This window comes from Filicampus tigris, chromosome 2 (assembly GCF_054856515.1).
Source record: "Filicampus tigris isolate MCC_2025a chromosome 2, RoL_Ftig_1.0, whole genome shotgun sequence".
Taxonomy (NCBI): Eukaryota; Metazoa; Chordata; class Actinopteri; order Syngnathiformes; family Syngnathidae; genus Filicampus; species Filicampus tigris.
The window spans coordinates 39,247,806-39,266,451 of NC_141218.1; the positions used below are offsets into that span (position 1 = coordinate 39,247,806).

Consider the following 18,646-nt stretch of genomic DNA (forward strand, 5'->3'; position numbering starts at 1 on the left):
AATATTGTTGTAGAGTGTCTTCTCTCCTCATTGTGTGCATTGTTTATGAATGTCTCACTTGGTGTGAACCTGACAACTGCCATGTGCTAAACCTGACAGGGAATCAACCATTTTGAATTTCCTTTGGAATTGTCGCAACTTTTTTAGACTTTCACAGTGGTCATATTTTAACGAACTCCTCCTAGAGAATTTATCCGATCGTCTCCAAACTTTGCATGCTTGATCTAAAGATTTTTAAGATAAAAAGTTTTTGAAATCTTTTTATTTCGTTGTCTAGGAAGTGAGTAATGAGTATTTGAAAGTACAACGTTGGACCATTTCTGCACATTTACAGGGGTAATACATTTGCCCCCAAGTCCGAGATGGTTCACCCGATTGACTTCAAATTTGGGTTGTACCATCTCAACACTTGGGACAACAATAGGAAAAAATAGTTTCTGTTATTGAAACACTATATGACGCGGGCTGAGCATCAAACTTTGCGTTTCATAATTCCTGCTTAGCGAAGGATTCTAGGTTGTACGATTTACATACATCTATGAAAAGTTGCTGGTATATGTAACAGCCTAAGACCTAAAAGATGTCTTTGATAGCCATGTGCTAAACCTTAAAGGAAGAAAACAATTTTGAATTTACTTTGGAATTATAGCAACTTTTTGTGACTTTCAAACTGGTCATATTTTAACGAACTCCTGCTAGAGCATTTATCCGATTGTCTTCAAACTTTGCATGCTTCATCTAAAGATGTTTAAGATGAAAAGCTATTGAAATCTTTTTATTTTGTTGTCCAGAAAGTGAGTTATGAGTATTTGAAAGTACAACTTTGGACCATTTGTGCACATTTACAGGAGTCATACATTTGCTCCCAAGTTTGAGATGGTTCACCTGATTGACTTCAAATTTGGGTTGTATTTTAAGAAACTCCTAGAGATTTTAACCGATTGTCTACAAACTTTAGGTGTTTTGCCTAAACATGCTAAAGGTGAAAAGTTATTGCAAGTTTTTTATTAGGTTGCATGCTGTTGCCGTGGTGACATTTGAAAAGACAAATTACGCTGTTTTTGACGATCTAAACCTAGGCGAAAACCCATGCACCTTTTGACATACATCAGACCAGACATAAATACCGACAATTTTTATGCTTATTGTCCTATGTGCAAGTACCCCGATTTGCAAGTACCCCAACTTGTGCTTTTTTCCCTAAAAAAGCTTCACAGCGCCACCTAATTGTTTACCAAGCATTCCCGGTTCCACGTACAGCTGTATAAACTGGAAGGCATATGTAACAGACAAAGATTTTAAAAAATATTTTTCAGAGTCATGTGCAAAATTAACAGGAAGTCCCCCATTTTGACTTTATTTGAAATTTTGCATCAAGTTTTGCCTTTTATAGAGGTCATATTTGAACTTACTCCTCCTAGAAAATTTATCCGATTGTTTCCAAACTTCCTATGGTTCATCTACATATGTTTATGATGAATATTTATTGAAAACTTTCAATTTCATCGCATGCTGTTGCCACGGCGATGCAATGATTATGAAGAAAAATTACGCTGTTTTTGAGTGTCTAAATATGGTGAGCACATCATCACTACATCATCGTACAACGAAGTAAAAAGATTTCAATAACTTTTCATCTTAAACAGATGAAGCATACAAAGTTTGAAGACGATCATATTAGTGCTCTAGGAGGAGGTTGTTAAAATATGACCACTAGAAAATCCCAAAAGGTTGCGACAATTTCAGAGTAAATTCAAAATGGTTGACTTCCTGTTAGGTTTAGCACACGGCTAAAAAAAGATGTTTTTGTAGGTCTTAGGCTGTTACATATACCACCAAATTTTAATAGATGTAGGTGAAACGTATAACCCAGAATCCTTCGTTAAAAATGAATTATGAAACGCAAAGTTTGATGCTCAGCCCCTGTCAAGTAGTGTTTCGAAAAAAAGGAAAAGATTTTTCTCTATTGTTTTCCAACGTGATGAGATGGTACAACCCAAATTTGAAGTCAATCAGGTGAACCATCTCGGACTTAGGGGCAAATGTATGATCCCTATAAATGTGCACAAATGGTCCAAAGTTGTACTTTCAAATACTCATTACTCACTTTCTGGACAACGAAATAAAACGATTTCAAAAACTTTTCATCTTAAACATCTTTAGATGAAGCATGCAAAGTTTGAAGACGATCGGATAAACGCTCTAGCAGGAGTTCGTTAAAATATGACCAGTATGAAAGTGACAAAAAGTTGCGACAATTCCAAAGTAAATTCAAAATGGTTGACTTCCTGTAAGGTTTAGCACATGGCTATTAAAGACATGTGTGTTGGTCTAAAACTTTTATATATACCACCAAATTTTCATAGATGTAGGTAAAATGTACAACCCAGATACCGTCATTAAGCAGGAATTATAAAACGCAAAGTTTGATGTTCAGCCCTCGTCATATAGTGTTTCAAAAACAGAAACATATTTCTCCCTATTGTTGTCCTAAGTGTTGAGATGGTACAACCCAAATTTGAAGTCAATCGGATTAACCATCTCGGACTTTGGGGCAAATGTATTACCCCCTGTAAATGTGCAGAAATGGTCCAATGTTGTACTTTCAAATACTCATGACTCACTTCCTGGACAACGAAATAAAAAGATTTAAATAACTTTTCATCTTAACCATCTTTAGATGAAGCATGCAAAGTTTGAAGACGATCAGATAAATTCTCTAGGAGGAGTTTGTTAAAATATGACCACTGTGAAAGTCACAAAAGGTCGCAACAATTCCAAAGGAAATTCAAAATGGTTGTGTTCCTGTCAGGTTTAGCACATGGCAGTAAAAGACAATTTTGTAGGTCTTAGGCTGTTACATATACCAGCAAATTTTCATCGATGTAGGTAAAACGTACAACTTAGAATCCTTCGTTAAGTAGGAATTATGAAACGCAAAGTTTGATGCTCAGCCCCTGTCATATAGTGTTTCGAAAACGTAAAATATTTTTCTCTATTGTTGTCCCACGTGATGAGATGGTACAACTCAAATTTGAAGTCAACCGGGTGAACCATCTGGGACTTGGGGGCAAATGTATGACCCCTGTATATGTTCACAAATGGACTAACGTTCTACTTGAGAATCCTCAAAACTCACTTCCTGTACATGTGCGGGCATGGGTATCAAAAATTTTTTGTACGTCTGGGGGTGCTACACATGCCTCCCAGTTTTCATAGCCATAGTCAAACTTACCAGGATGTTCCTTTGATAACAAAATCGAGGGGTTCTCGGGGTACCTGCAGACCACTGTACATGTTCGAGCATGGGGACCAAAGAATTTTTGTAATGTCTGAGGGTGCTACATGTGCCTCCCAGGTTTCGTAGCCGTAGGTTAAACTTACCGGGACTTCCCTTCGTTGAAAATATTGAGGGGTTCTTGGGGGTCCTGCTGACCCCGTTTTTGAGTATTCGAGTACTGCGACTTCAAAATATCAAAATTTTCGCCAGGCCCGATGTGTGTCCCCTTATCCGCACAAGGGGCGTGAGGCATGCTGGAGCCTATCCCAGCTGTCTTCGGGCAGTAGACGGGGGACACCCTGAATTGGTTGCCAGCCAATCGCAAGGCACACAGAGACAAACATCCGCACTCACAATCACATCCATCCATCCATTATCTGTACCGCTTCTCCTCACAAGGGTCGCGGGGCGTGCTGGAGCCTATCCCAGCTGTCTTTGGGCAGTAGGCGGGGGACACCCTGAACTGGTTGCCAGCCAATCGCAGGGCACACAGAGACAAACATCCGCACTCACAATCACACCTAAGGGCAATTTAGAGCGTCCAATCAACTTACCATGCATGTTTTTGGAATGTGGGAAGAAACCAGAGTACCCGAAGAAACGTTCACATTTAGTCCCTTGAAAATTTGAGTCTTTACAGAGATTAATAATAATAATAATAATAATAATAATAATAATAATAATAATAAGAAGAAGAACAATAATAATAATAATAATATTTTTTACGAAAACAATAGGGTCCTTGGAGCTATCGCTGGTCGGGCCCTAATAATAACTAGAGCTGCGAGCAGCTATAACGGGCCCTCGCAACCCTGGCCATGTTAGGTTACTTGCAAGTTGGGGTACTTGCAAATCGAGGTACTTGCACACTTAGGATAATAAACATAAAAACTTAGGTGTTTATGCCTGGTCTGATGTGTGCCCAAAGGTGCATGACTTTTCTCCTAGGGTTAAACCGTCAAAAACAGCGTAATATTTCCTTGCAAATGGCTCATCCCCACGGCAACAGCGTGCAACGTAATAAAAAACGTAACTTTAGCACGTTTAGGCGAAACACCTAAGTTTGTAGACGATCGGATAAAATCTCTAGGAGTTTGTTAAAATATGATGGCCATAAATGTCGGCTTATTCCAAAATTAAGTAAAAATGGTGAATATACTGTAAGATTTTGTCCATGGCTATAAGATAATTTTCGTAGGTCTTGGGCTGTTAGAGATGTCTCCAAATTTTCACAGACCTAGGTAAAATGTAGAACCGTGAATGCTTCCTTAAATATATGTCGGGGGATCTATAGAGAATTTTTTTTATAAACAAGCACATGAAATCCCTACAGTTTTTATTTTTATGCCATGTCTGATGTGTGTGCAAAATCTTCACGGGTTTCCGCACAGGTTAAGACACTCAAAAACGGCGTCATTTTCTTCATAATCATTGCTTCGCTGTGGCAACAGTGTGCGATGAAATTAAAAGCTTTCAATAAATGTTCATCATAAACATATTTAGATGAACCACAGAAAGTTTGGAAACGATCGGATAAATTTTGTAGCAGGAGTAAGTTTAATATCACCTCTATAAGATAAGATAAGAATGCATTTATTGATCCCACAGTGGGGAAATTTTCATTGTTACAGTAGCAAAGATATAGGTCACACAGGGGCGGCGGCATACTGTGGCCATTAATGTATAACATTGACGGCAAACATTTAGAATCAAACCTATGTAGATATACGCAGTAACATGTGTATATACACATCAACCTACATCTACATAAAATATATGAGGAACACTCATTTCGGCCTGTACATAGTACAGAGGAAAAAAATACTCTAAGTGACAGTGCTGCAGTGCTGTAGTGAAATGTAAGGAACAGCATTGGATAAAAATAAAACTAGACTAACAGTAGTGGGGAATGTTGAGTATTGCACGGTATTACAGTAGTGGGGAATATTGGGTATTGCACGATATGAGCTCAGGTGCAGGACTGCACAATTGCACTAATGACCGCCAGTTTGTAGAGACTACACAATGTTCTTGTTAAAGAGTCTGACAGCAGCAGGCAAGAAGGAACGGCGGAATCTCTCCTTTGCACAGCGAGGGTGTAACAGTCTGTCACTGAAGGTGCTGTGGAGTGCTGTTAGGGTGCCCTGGAGGGGGTGGTCCGGGTTGCCCAGCATTGATGACAGCTTGGCCAACATCCTCCTGTCCCCCACCGAGTCCACAGAGTCCAGGGAGCAGCCCAGGACAGAGCCGGTTTGACCAGTTTGTCCAGCCGCTTCTTGTCCCGGGCCGAGACGCCGCCTGCCCAGGTGACCACTCCCTGGAAGATGACCGATGCAACCACCGAGTCATAAAAGTTCCTGAGGAGTGTCCCCTGAACCCCAAAAGACCTCAGTCTCCTGAGTAGGAAGAGTCTGCTCTGACTCTTCCTATAGAGGGCGTCTGTGTTGTCGCACCAGTCCAGTTTATTGTTCAGATGAACACCCAGGTACTTGTAAGTTGAGACTCTCTCAACATCTGTTCCCCGGATATTCACTGGTGCAGGTGAAGAGTGCTGGCGCCTACCGAAATCCACCACCATTTCTTTGGATTTCCCCGCATTGATCAGGAGGCGGTTCTGCTGGCACCAGTCCACAAAACCCTGAGTAAGTTCTCTGTACTCCCGATCATCTCCGCCTGTGATGAGGCCGACAATCGCAGAGTCGTCAGAGAACTTCTGCAGGTGACAGGTAGGGGTGTTGTAGTTGAAGTCCGAGGCGTAGAGGGTGAACAGGAAGGGAGCCAAGACAGTTCCCTGTGGGGCCCCCGTGCTGCAGAGGAGCACGTCAGACACACAGTCCTGTGTCCTCACATACTGTGGCCGGTTTGTGAGGTAGTCCTGGATCCATGTGGTGAGGTGGTGCGCCACCCCCGCCCGCTCCAGCTTGTCTCCCAGTAGGGTGGGCTGGATGGTGTTGAAAGCACTGGAGAAATCAAAGAACATGATCCTCACAGTGCTCCCCGCCTTCTCCAGGTGGGAGAGTGAAGTGTGGAGGAGGTAGATGATGGCATCATCCACACTGATGCCAGGCTGGTATGCGAACTGGAGTGGGTCCATTGAGGAGCTCACCAGGGGGCGCAGGTGGACAAGGACCAGTCTCTCCAGGGTCTTCATCAGGTGAGACGTCAGCGCCACTGGTCTGAAGCTGTTGAGCTCCTTTGGGTGGGGGGTCTTTGGCACCGGGACCAGGCAGGATGTTTTCCATAGCTGGGGGACCCTGCCCAGCTTCAGGCTCAGGTTGAACATGTGCTGGACAATTCCACACAGCTGGTCTGCGCAGGATTTGAGGAGCTGGGGGCTGATGCCATCTGGACCCGCTGCCTTCCTCGCCTTCATCTTCTTCAGCTGGTTCCTCACCTGAGATGTTGTGAAGGCCAAGGCTGGACAGGAAGGAGTGGTGGCTATCTGGTGTAGCTGGGAGCTGGAGACTGTGGAGAAAAGAGGGGAGGGGGTGACACGCCCAGCAGGAGGAGTAGGTGGAGACTGCAGCAGGATAGACTGAGTGGAGGCAGGCATCTGATCGAACCTATTGAAAAAGAGATTCAGCTCATTTGCCCACTGCAGGTCCCCCCCAGTCCGGGTCTTGGGTTGTCCGTGGCCTGAGACGGTCTTCAGGCCCCTCCAGACTCCCCTGGCGTTATTCTGCAGCAGCTGCTCCTCCATCCTCTTCCTGTAGGACCTTTTCCCCTCTCTGATCCTCCTCCTCAGCTGGCGCTGCACAGTCCTCCGCTCCTCTATGTTGCCTGACGCAAAAGCCCTCCTCTTCTCCTTCAGGAGAGCTTTTATGTCTGGTGTGATTCAGGGTTTGTTGTTGGAGAAACACCTTACTGTCCTGGTGGGTATGGTGTTCTCCATGCAGAAATTTATATAGTCTGTAACAGTGTCCGTTAGACTACTAATGTCTTCCCCGTGAGCATCGCTGAATACTTCCCACACAGTTGTGCTGAAGCAGTCCTTTAAGGCCTCCTCGGCCTCTCCAGACCATCTCTGAACCGTGCGGGTCACAGCTGGCTGCCTGCGGACCAGAGGTTTGTACACAGACTGGAGAGCCACCAGGTTGTGATCAGCTTTGCCCAGCGGGGGGAGGGGCAGTGATGTGTATGCCTCCTTGGTGTTGGCATAGAAAAGGTCCAGTGTTTTATTGTCTCTGGTGTGGCAGGTGACATACTGTGTGAATGAAGGCAGAGAGGAGGAAGGGGAGGCATGATTGAAGTCGCCAGAGATGAATACCAGGGCATTTGGGTGCTGTGTTTGTAGCCTGCTCACTGCTGCAGTCAAGACATCACAGGCTGTGTCGCTGCTGGCAGCTGGTGGGACGTAGACGGTCACCGTGATCACGTGACTAAACTCTCGCGGGATGTAGAATGGCCTCATGCCAACAGCTAGCAGCTCAACATCCCTGCTGCAAAGCTGCTCCTTAATCGTGATGTGCCCAGGATTACACCATCTATCGTTGACAAACACAGCCAGCCCTCCTCCTTTCCTCTTTCCACTCTCCAGCGTCCTGTCCGCGCGTATGATTTGGAAGCCGTCCAATTCTACGACCGCGTTCGGCGTTAGCGTTGTTAGCCACGACTCCGTGAATAGCATCAGGCTAGCCTCCCGGAAGTCCCACTCGTGCCGGGTAAGCGCCGCTAGCTCGTCCATCTTGTTGGGGAGCGATCTAACATTCCCCATGATAACAGACGGGAGGACGGGATGGTATCGTCTCCTCCTTTCCCGGCGTTTAACCCCCGCACGAGATCCCTGTCTCTTCCTCCTCAGCTCACGGGGGATATCGGGTCTCGCCCCGGGAGCCGGCGCATGGTTAGCACGGAGTGCTAACAGCTGATTCTGGCTGTAAACAATGGGGGCTCGGCTCCGAGCCAAGTCGCCGGACACGATCGCGCAAAAAATAGCCATCAGCAGCAGCAAGAATACCGCAGTTTGGGTGTCCATTGCTACGCAAGTTACGACTATCAATTATACGAAAAAGGTATGAGGTAGAGTAATATTAAAGAACAAAAACACACGAAAAGGCTCACCGATGAGCCGGAGCTACTGTAGCGGGCTGCCACTCGTGCGGCGCCGGAAGTTGATGTTTATATGCAGGGGAGTTATTCTGGTTTTTCTCCTGTATGACGAAGGAAAAAAATTACGCCAAATTTGATGTTCCGTCCCTGTCATGTAGTTTATCGAAAACCTCAAAAACTCTTCCCAGTTGTTGCCCCAGGTCTTAAGATTATATATCCGAAGTTTGAAGTCAATTGGAATATTCCTCTGGGACATGGGTGCAAAGGTATGCACCCCAGAAACGTGCAGAAATGGTCCAAAATTGGACATTAAAAAATTCATAGCTCACTTCCTGTACACTTTAGACTATGGCTGCAATGACCTTTTTTGTACATCTTGGGGTGATACACGTGCCTGCCAACTTTCGTAGGCCTAGGTCAAACGGGCTGAAATTCTATTCAGTTTTCCTACTCTAGGTGGCGCTACAGAGCCATTTCGCTTGCGCTGTTTACGGCGACTTTAAAATATCAAATTTTTTACCAGTCCCAATAAGACTGCAAAGTTTGATGAGTTTTTGTGCATCTTTAGGAGTTAAAAAATGCAATCATTTGGTCATTAAAAAAAAAAATAATAATAATAATAACTAGAGCTGCAAGCAGCTATAAAGGGCCTCGCAGCCCTGGCCATGTTGGGGTACCAGGCATGTTGGGATGCTCGCACATCGGAATTGAATAATCGAAATTATCACGTGGATCAAGTTACTGCAACTTTTGTAGTCAAGGTGAGTCCAAACTTTAAAGTAAATTCAAAATGGTGGACTTCCTCTTATGTTTAGCATATGGTACCCAGAGGCTTTTTTGTAGGTCTTTTTCTGTTTTATATACTATCAAATCTTCGTAGATGTAGGTGAAGCGTGCACCCGGGACCGCTATTTATAAATATTCTAGGGGGTGGTCGCGAGCCATCCTTTAAAGATTGCACAGCTGAATAATTAATTATTGATTAATTTACCTTGCCTTCTATGTGTGCAAAGTTTCATGGGTTTTTGTGCATTTTTACATTCTCAAAATCAGCATTGTGTTATTGCAATTACAGCTACGATAACAAGTTAGTTCATAGATGTTTTCAGGTGTAGACTCTCATCAAATGTGTGAAATTTTGACACGATATTGGTTCATGTGGTTCACATTACAGCTGCTTTTAAAGTCAAAAGTCAATGTGATGCCAAATTGTAAAGTAAATTCAAAATGGCGGACTTCCTGTTAAGTTTAGTACATGGCTCCAAGAGACTTTGAGTTTCATGGGTTTTTGTGCATGTTTACATTCTCAAAATCAGCATTGTGTTATTGGCAAACTGGGCATTACCATTGGCTTTACAGCTTTTTGCGAAAAATCTCAAACTTCGTGTTTTAACATCATGAAGGCCTAAACACTCTTCTGAGCAAATATGAAGGAGATCTGGCTAACCAGCCAGGAGAGAAACATGAAAGAATAAAACATGTACTTCATTTAGCCAGTAGGTGGCACTCCCACTACAATGAAGATGTCTTGTTCATAGATGGGCGGCACGGTGGTCGACTGGTTAGCACGTCCGCCTCACAGTTCAGAAGTCGTGGGTTCGATCCCGGCTCTGGCCTCCCTGTGTGGAGTTTGCATGTTCTCCCCGTGCCTGCGTGGGTTTCCTCCGGGTACTCCGGTTTCCTCCCACATTCCAAAAAACATGCATGGTAAGTTGACTGGACTGTCTAAATTGCCCCTAGGTGTGATTGTGAGTGCGGATGTTTGTCTCTGTGTGCCCTGCGATTGGCTGGCAACCAATTCAGGGTGTCCCCCGCCTACTGCCCAAAGACAGCTGGGATAGGCTCCAGCACGCCCGCGACCCTTGTGAGGATAAGCGGTATGGATAATGAATGAATGAATGAATGAATGTTCATAGATGTCTTCAGGTGTAGACTCTCATCGAATGTGTGATATTTTGACAGGATATTATCATGTGGATCACATTACAGCTGCTTTTAAAATCAATGTAATGCCGAATTGTGAAGTAAATTTAAAATGGCGGACTTCCTGTTAGGTTTAGCACATGGCTCCAAGAGACTTTTTTATAGGTCTTGGCCTGTTACATGAACCACAAAAAATTCTAGGGGGGTGCTAGCGAGCCATTTTTTAAACAATTGCGACTTAAACAAAAAAAAAGATGATTTCACCAGGCCTGATGTGTGTGCAAAGTTTCGTGAGATTTCATGCATGTTTAGACCGTCAAAATCAGCGCACTTTTATTTGCGAACAGCTTTTAATGAAAAATCACAAATATTGTAATTTAACATCAGGAAGGTTTACACAGTTTCAGAGCAATACTGTGGTCGACCTGGTTAACCTGCGAGGAGAAAAAGTCAAATATCAAATAATAAAACATGTACTTCCTTTAGCCAGTAGGTGGTGCTACCACTGAGATGAAAAATATGTTCAGAGATATCTTCAGGCTTAGTTTTTTATCATGTCAGTAGTTTTTTTTTAGAAGAAATTATCATGTGTTAAAAGCAAGTTCCAGCCGCTATTGTAATCAGAGCAAATTCATACTTTAAACTTAATTCAAAATGCCGGACTTCCTGTTTGGTTTAGCATATGGCTCCATGAGACTTTTTTGTAGGCCTTGAACTGTTACATATACCACCAAATTTGTAATTTTCTCGGTGAAATGTACAGCCAGGGCTGACTTTTTTTTTTAATTCTAGGGGGCGCTAGTGAGCCATTTTTTCAAAATTGTACAAAAAAATTAAAAAAGTTTCGTGTGATTTCGTGCATGTTCAGACCCTCAAAATGAGAGTTGTTTTTTTGGCCAACTGTGTGTTGCCATGGCAACAGCTTTGCACGAAAAATCACTAATAAATAATAATAAAAATAATAATTTCTACAAAAACAATAGAAATTTGTGGTTGCTACTCGGGCCCTAACTAGAGCTGCAAGCAGTTATAAAGTGCCCTCGCAGCCCTGGCAACTTTGGTGTACTGGCACTGTGGAATGCTTGCAATTGAATAATCGAGTTTATCATGTAGATCAAGTTACAGCAGATTTTGTAGTCAAGGTGACATCAAACTTTAAAGTAAATTCAAAGAGGCAGAATTTCTGTTAGGTTTAGCATATGGCACCAAGAGTCTTTTTTGTAGGTCTCTTTCTGTTACATGTACTACCAAATGTTCGTAGATGCAGGTGAAACGTACAACCGGTGCCGCTTTTTTAAAGGTTTCTAGGTGGCGGTCGAGAGCCATCTTTTAAAGATTACACAGTTGAATAATTAAATATTAATGAATTTACCAGGCCTTCTATATGTGCAAAGTTTCATGAGTTTTCGTGCATGTTTACATTTTCAAAATCAGCATTGTTTTATTCAATCAAATTTTTATTTATATAGCACTCTTCATACAAAAAATGCATCTCAAAGTGCTGTCCAATAAAAATGTCCATAACACAACATAAAAGGAAGACCCCCTCCCGCCCTCCCTCTCAACAAACCCAAAGACATATATCCGCCAGTACATCAGCACTCGCACATACAAACACACAATCACCCCCCCCCCCCCCCCACACACACACAAAGCACACAACCTGATAAACTGTATTAAAAAAGACATGACAAAGGACAGAGAGACCATATGACGAAAGGGTACCCAAGGGGCGCTCATTCATGCTGAGGGGAATGACAGCCCACGGGCCACGGGGAGTGCCACCATCACAGAGACCCGCGGCCCAGATTAAACGGGGAGATCCCACACCTACTGTAGAGGCCCCCGGTCACCTGGACTTAAGGATCCCCTGTGATGATGCCCCCCGTGGGAAGGGCAGCCCCCCCCTACGCGGAAGCCCCTCATGAGGAAACACTGGAGCTAAAAGCTAACAACAACAGAAAACAAAACTAAAAGACAACAAAGTAATATAATCTAAGAACTAAAATCAGTATGATAAAATATGATAAAGTAAAAATAATCCCCAATAAAAAGTAAAAGATAAATTATTTAATTTTTTAAAAGCCAGGGCGGCACGGTTGTCGACTGGTTAGCACATCCGCCTCACAGTTCAGAGGTCGTGGGTTCGGCTCTGGCCTTCCTGTGTGGAGTTTGCATGTTCTCCCCGTGCCTGCGTGGGTTTTCTCCGGGTACTCCGGTTTCCTCCCACATTCCAAAAACATGCATGGTAAGTTGATTGGACTCTCTAAATTGCGCCTAGTTGTGATTGTGGGTGTGGATGTTTGTCTCTGTGTGCCCTGCGATTGGCTGGCAACCAATTCAGGGTGTCCCCCGCTTACTGCCCGAAGACAGCTGAGATAGGCTCCAGCACGCCCCGCGACCCTTTTTAGGATAAGCGGTATCGATAATGGATGGATGGATTTAAAAGCCAAATAAAAGGTCTTGAGCTTCCTCTTAAAAATATCAACAGTCTCTGCGGACCTGATGTCCTATGGCAAGCTATTCCAAAGTTGAGGACAAAAATGGCTGAATGAAGCTTCGCTGTGGGTTTTGGTCCTCACCCTAGGAATAATTAAAAGGCCAGCGTCAGAGGACCTCAAGATCGGCAAGGTTTGGTGTGGTAAAAGCAAGACCATTAACACATCTATAAACTAATAAAAGTACCTTAAAATCGATCCTGAAACACACAGGGAGCCAATGCAGCAATTTTAAAACTGGTGTAATGTTTCTGGAGCTCGTCAGCACCCGAGCAGCTGAATTCTGCAGTAGTTGTAATGGTGAAATACTTTTTGGGGAGGGCAGAGAGCAGGGCATTACAGTAATCTAAACGACAGGAAATAAAAGCATGCATCAGCTCTTCCGTGTTAGCCTGAGCGAGAAACGGGCGGACTCTGGCGATATTCTTAAGGTGATAGAAACCTATCTTGGTTACATTTTTAATATGAGGAATAAAACTGAGCTCAGAGTCAAAGATTACGCCCAGGTTCTTCACACATTCTGAGGGTTTAAAAATCTTGTTTTGGTAAAGGTTTCTCTCTCTGACCTTCAGGGCTGATAACTAAAACCTCAGTTTTGTCCTGATTGAGCTGTAGGAAATTCTCTGCCATCCATGACTTAAAATGCAAAATCTAAAATGCAAGTTATTAAAAGGGTATCAATGGGTACTGTGTCATTAGGAGACACAGAAATATACAGCTGTGTGTCATCAGCATAGTTGTGGAAGCTGACACCGTGTCTCCTGATGACATCCCCAAGGGGAAGCATATAAAGATTAAAAAGTAGTGGGCCTAAAATTGAACCTTTGGGAACCCCACATTTAATTTCATGGGTTCTGGAGGAACATGTATCCATACTTACAAAGAAAGATCGGTCTGTGAGATAGGAATTAAACCAGTTAAAAACAGTACTGGAGATGCCAAGTTACCTTTTAAGTCTATTTAATAAAATTTGGTGATCTACTGTATGAAAAGCAGCGCTTAGATCCAGTAGCACCAAGACTGTGTAGTTTTCTCACATCTGCAGTGCACTTAATATCATTTAAAATCCTTAAAAGAGCAGTCTCTGTACTGTGGTTTATCCTAAAACCGATTGATATTTCTCAAAAATATTATTTTTGTTAGTCACTGATAGTGTAGTGGTACACACGCCTGAGTTGTGTGTGGGCAGTGTGGGATCAATTCCCGCTCAGTGACGGTGTCTATGTGTGCCCTGCGACTGGCTGGCGACCAGTTCGGGGTGTAGTCTGCCTTCGCCCATTGACGGCTGGGATAGGCTCCAGCAACTCCCCGCGACCCTGTATAGGATAAGCGGTTTGGAAGATGACATGACACATTATTATTGTTTGAAAAGTGATTTAACTGGAGAAACACCAGTTTTTCTAAAATCTTACTTAAAAATGCTAAGTTGGATACAGGTCTGTAATTATAAAAAACACTGCGGTCCGAGTTCCTCTTTTTCTGAAGGGGCTTCAAAGGGGAAGACACCCCTCTGGAGCGAGCAATTGACTATATTTAAAATTTGTTCCTCAAAGAATCCATAAAACGTCTTAAAAAGAAATGTGGGAATTGGATCCAAAAGGCAGGTTGTTGGATTTACCTGGGAGAAAACTCGACCAAACCGGGCAAAACTGGCAAACTGGCCGTTACCGTGGCAACAGCTTTTTGCGAAAAATCTCTAAGGCTAAACTGCCACGAGAAAAACATCAAAGAATAAAATATGGATTTCATTTACCAGTAGGTGGCACTCCAACTACGATGATAAGTTAGTTAGTTAGTTAGATGTTTTCAGGTGTAGACTCTCATCAAATGTGTGAAATTTTGACATGATATTATCATGTGGTTCACATTACAGCTGCTTTTAAAGTCAAAAGTCAGTTTTTCACGAAAAATCACAAACTTTGTATTTTAACATCAGGTCTACAGATTCTTCTGAGAAATTATGAGGTAGATTGGGTTTACCTGCAAGGAGCAAAACATCAAAGACTAAAACATGTCATTCCTTTAGCCAGTAGGTGGTGCTACCACTACGATGAAAAATAAGTTCGGAGATGTCTGCCCTGCTTTTTGACTTTTACCATTTAAAATTTGCAGGTGCTCCACTTCAGCTGGAGCTAGGTCTTGATGTTTGTATGGTCCAATTCCTGGAGGTTGTTTTTGTTTATGACTCCTTGTGGAGTCAGCACTGGTATCCCACCGTTCTGGTTTGGGGTAGTGTTGGTAAGTGCTGTGGGTGGTGGGTGTGGGGTGTGTTGCTTAATATTTGTTAGTTTTTGTTTTCTTTTGTTTTTTTGTTTTGCTTTTTTTTTTCCATTACTCCTTTTCCCCACTCATCTCCTCTTTCCTTTCCTGCGTCCTCCGGGTTGGAGTCTTTGTTGCCTTTTGTTTTTGATACACAATTCCTATGGCTAAGGATACAAGCTCAAATGTAGAATTGGTCAGTTGGAATATTTAAGGGCTTGGGGTGGTGCTGTCAAGTGGTGCAAGGTGTTCTCCCATTTAAAATGTTAAAAACCTGATATTGTGTTTTTTACAGGAAACTCATGTGAGGATTAAAGACCAGGTCGGATTAAAATGTCCATAGGTTTCTCGGGTTTTCCATTCAAGTTTCAAAGGCCAGAGGGGTCTCCATATTGTTCAGTAAATCAGTTTCTTTTACAGTAACTAAGATAATTCCTGACAGTGATGGCACATATTTGATAGTTTTGGGTACTTTGTTTCAGATGTCAGTCTTCCTGATTAATGTGTATGCGCCAAACTTTGACAATCCCTCCTTTGTTTGAACGTCTGCCCTCTCTGAATGGTTGTTTTAGTATTTTTGGAAGGGACATGAACATCAAACCAAAATTGGACCGTTCAAAACCTGGTTCTACCCAGTCATTAATGGCTAATACTCTCTCTAATTTCATGTCCGACAATGAGTGTGTTGACCGCCGCTTCCATAATCCAAGTGGTAGGGAATATTCTTTCTACTGTCAAGTACACCAGCCCTTTTCTCGCATATAATTTTTTGGTTGATGCCAAATTTGTATCGAATGTGATGGATATTTTCTACCATCCAATTGTTGTTTCGGATCATGCACCTCTGTCATTAGTTTTTCAAATTTCCCCTGCTTGTTGTTACACCTCTTATTGGCTATTTAATACGTCCCTTTTATCAGATAACAAATTTCATAAATTTATCGCAGATGCAATAGATGACTTTTTGCAAATAACGACTGTGACTCTGAACCCATCTCTAGAGCGTTATTGTGGGAGTCTTTGAAGGCGTATCTACGTGGTCAAATAATTTCTTATTCGGCACACTTGAGAAAAAAAGGATGTCAGTGATCCAGACACTTTTGACAGACATAAAGTCTGTCGACCAACAGCTGGCGGCCACCCCCTCTACTGTCCTTTCAAAGCGTCAAAGCTCTACAGACTGAGTTGGATATTGTTACAACTAATGAGGCTGAGCGGTTGCTGCTCTACACCCGATATTACGAACATGGAGATAAGTCTGGGAGGTTACTAGCCCATCAATTAGGTCGCCAAAGAGGCCTCACGTTCGATTTCTCGCATTGGGGATACGAGGAATGCTGCACGAGGACCCAAAAGTTATTAACTCATTTTTTAAATATATAAATATATAAATTTATTCCAACAGTCTAATTCACTTCATTCCAGATTATTGTCTACTAACGACAAACATCATTGAACTTGACGCACCATTACATTTTACATGGCAAAATAGTGACACAAAATGGCCACTAGAGGACAGTGTAATTTAACAAATGAACAACAGGCCATCAGCCTAACTGCTAGACGTATGACGCCAACCACATGCATAGATTGTCTCCCGTGTTGTAGTGCAAACATTTGACGACCAAAATAAGATATTATGAGACTACTAAACTTGAAGCCAGAGTACATACCGACGATGCCACGGATGCACAAGATGTAGTTGGTTGTGTGTAAAGATCACAGAGCTGGCAGAAAGAAACGAGGCGATGTTCTCACGACGGTTCTCACGACGGCACTACTTCCGGGATCTAATCATGAGACCAACTCAGCATCGCTCTTAACCCTTAGATGCACGAGTGACTGGACCCTACACTCTTCCATAAGTGGGTCAAAAATGACCCATATTAGAATCAATGTGTTTTTATGCCATTTTTGCAATTTTGGTTAAGAATAATCACTTGTATAGTATTTAGTATTATATTTAGGACCACACAACAATGATTTCATGTTTGAAATATCTTAATTTTTTCCCTTTTAAACATGATGTTTGTTTGATATTGCAACCTGCGTTTCTAAATCTACTACACAACTGATGTTTTCCCCCAGATTCTTCGGAACTTCTTCCCGTGGTTCTCTCCCCGTGTAAACTATACCATCTATTGCATCACAAACCCAGAGGATATTTAGGCCGTACTTGGCAGGCTTGCTTGGCATGTGCCATAGAAACTTGCTCCTACTCCTGAATGGCACACGCTGGTCATCCACAGTCACACAATCACTGGGGATGAATCGCTTTTTGCAGTTGACCAGGAATAGGTCCCATACATTGCGGAAGGCTGCCATATGGTCTGTTACCAGTCAGAAGGCTCTGGTCCTCTGATCATCCAAGCGCAAGGTATGGTGAATGTCTGCAAATCTTCCAATAGCCATGGGGGCCTTATACATGGGAATATGTAGAGAACTCCCAAATAGCTCACGGACTGATACATCCCAGTTCTTCTCACTTCCTGCAAGCAGAGTCAATCCAATGAAGGTCATAAATTAATCTTTTTTCCATTTTTTCCAAGGTCATTTTTCCATTCCTCTTCTCTAGCTGTTGCTACTCAACATCCTTCCAAGTTTGTGCACTTCATCACCTCTTGTATTATATCATCAGTGATAAAGAACTATCATGCATCTTCTGGTGAGGCAGTGGTGCTAAGCCCTTGTGCAGGCCCTGACTGACTTCTGAGGGTGTTGTGGCTCTGTGTTCTGCACTGGTCGGGAGGTAACTCGCTCCGGTAAAAGCCCTTCCGACTCATTCTGTTGGACATGATTTGGACACTTTCTTTTTCAGAGGACACATAAGAGAAATTTTCTGAATCAGATTGATTCTGTTCAGTTGTATTTCCACTTCCACCTGGACAATAGTCTGGGTCCTCATCATCAGAAATTTCAGACTCAAGAGTCCAACCCCGTTACTGGCCTCCATCATCGAGAATCTGTAGGACAATTCCAGCTTTGTATCTAGCAGCCATGACACATTGGATGAGGAAACATAAAAGTAATGTGTCCAATAGATCAATATGTAGCTATATTAATAAATACTCACACACACAAACACACACTGCATATAGTAATGTTGGCTAACTCTAGTTATGATACATCAGCACCACCTGTTTTTTCAGCATGGCCAGAAAACGTTTTTACATATACACTAGTTATGAAGTAGGCTAATATGTTGATAAACAATAGTAACACACTCTTTCACACAACAATCATCAATGACACGCACACACACTGACGTTAACACAATGCATATACTAATGTTACCGATCTTAGTTAGCTAGTTAGTGTTAGCTCATTATAAAGCAGAATAATTTTGATAAATAATAATAACAACAAGCACGTCCGCCTCACAGTTCAGAGGTCGCGGGTTCGATCCCGGCTCCGGCCTCCCTGTGTGGAGTTTGCATGTTCTCCCCGTGCCTGCGTGGGTTTTCTCCGGGCACTCCGGTTTCCTCCCACATTCCAAAAACATGCATGGTAAGTTGATTGGATACTCTAAATTGCCCCTAGGTGTGATTGTGAGTGCGGATGTTTGTCTCTGTGTGCCCTGCGATTGGCTGGCAACCAATTCAGGGTGTCCCCCGCCTACTGCCCGAAGACAGCTGGG

The 18,646-nt window shown here is 42.9% G+C and overlaps 1 pseudogene; it reads right to left on the bottom strand.

Moving 5' to 3' along the window:
• Positions 1-17,349: 17,349 nt before the first annotated feature.
• Positions 17,350-18,008, bottom strand: LOC147152408 (uncharacterized; annotated as a pseudogene).
• Positions 18,009-18,646: the final 638 nt, after the last annotated feature.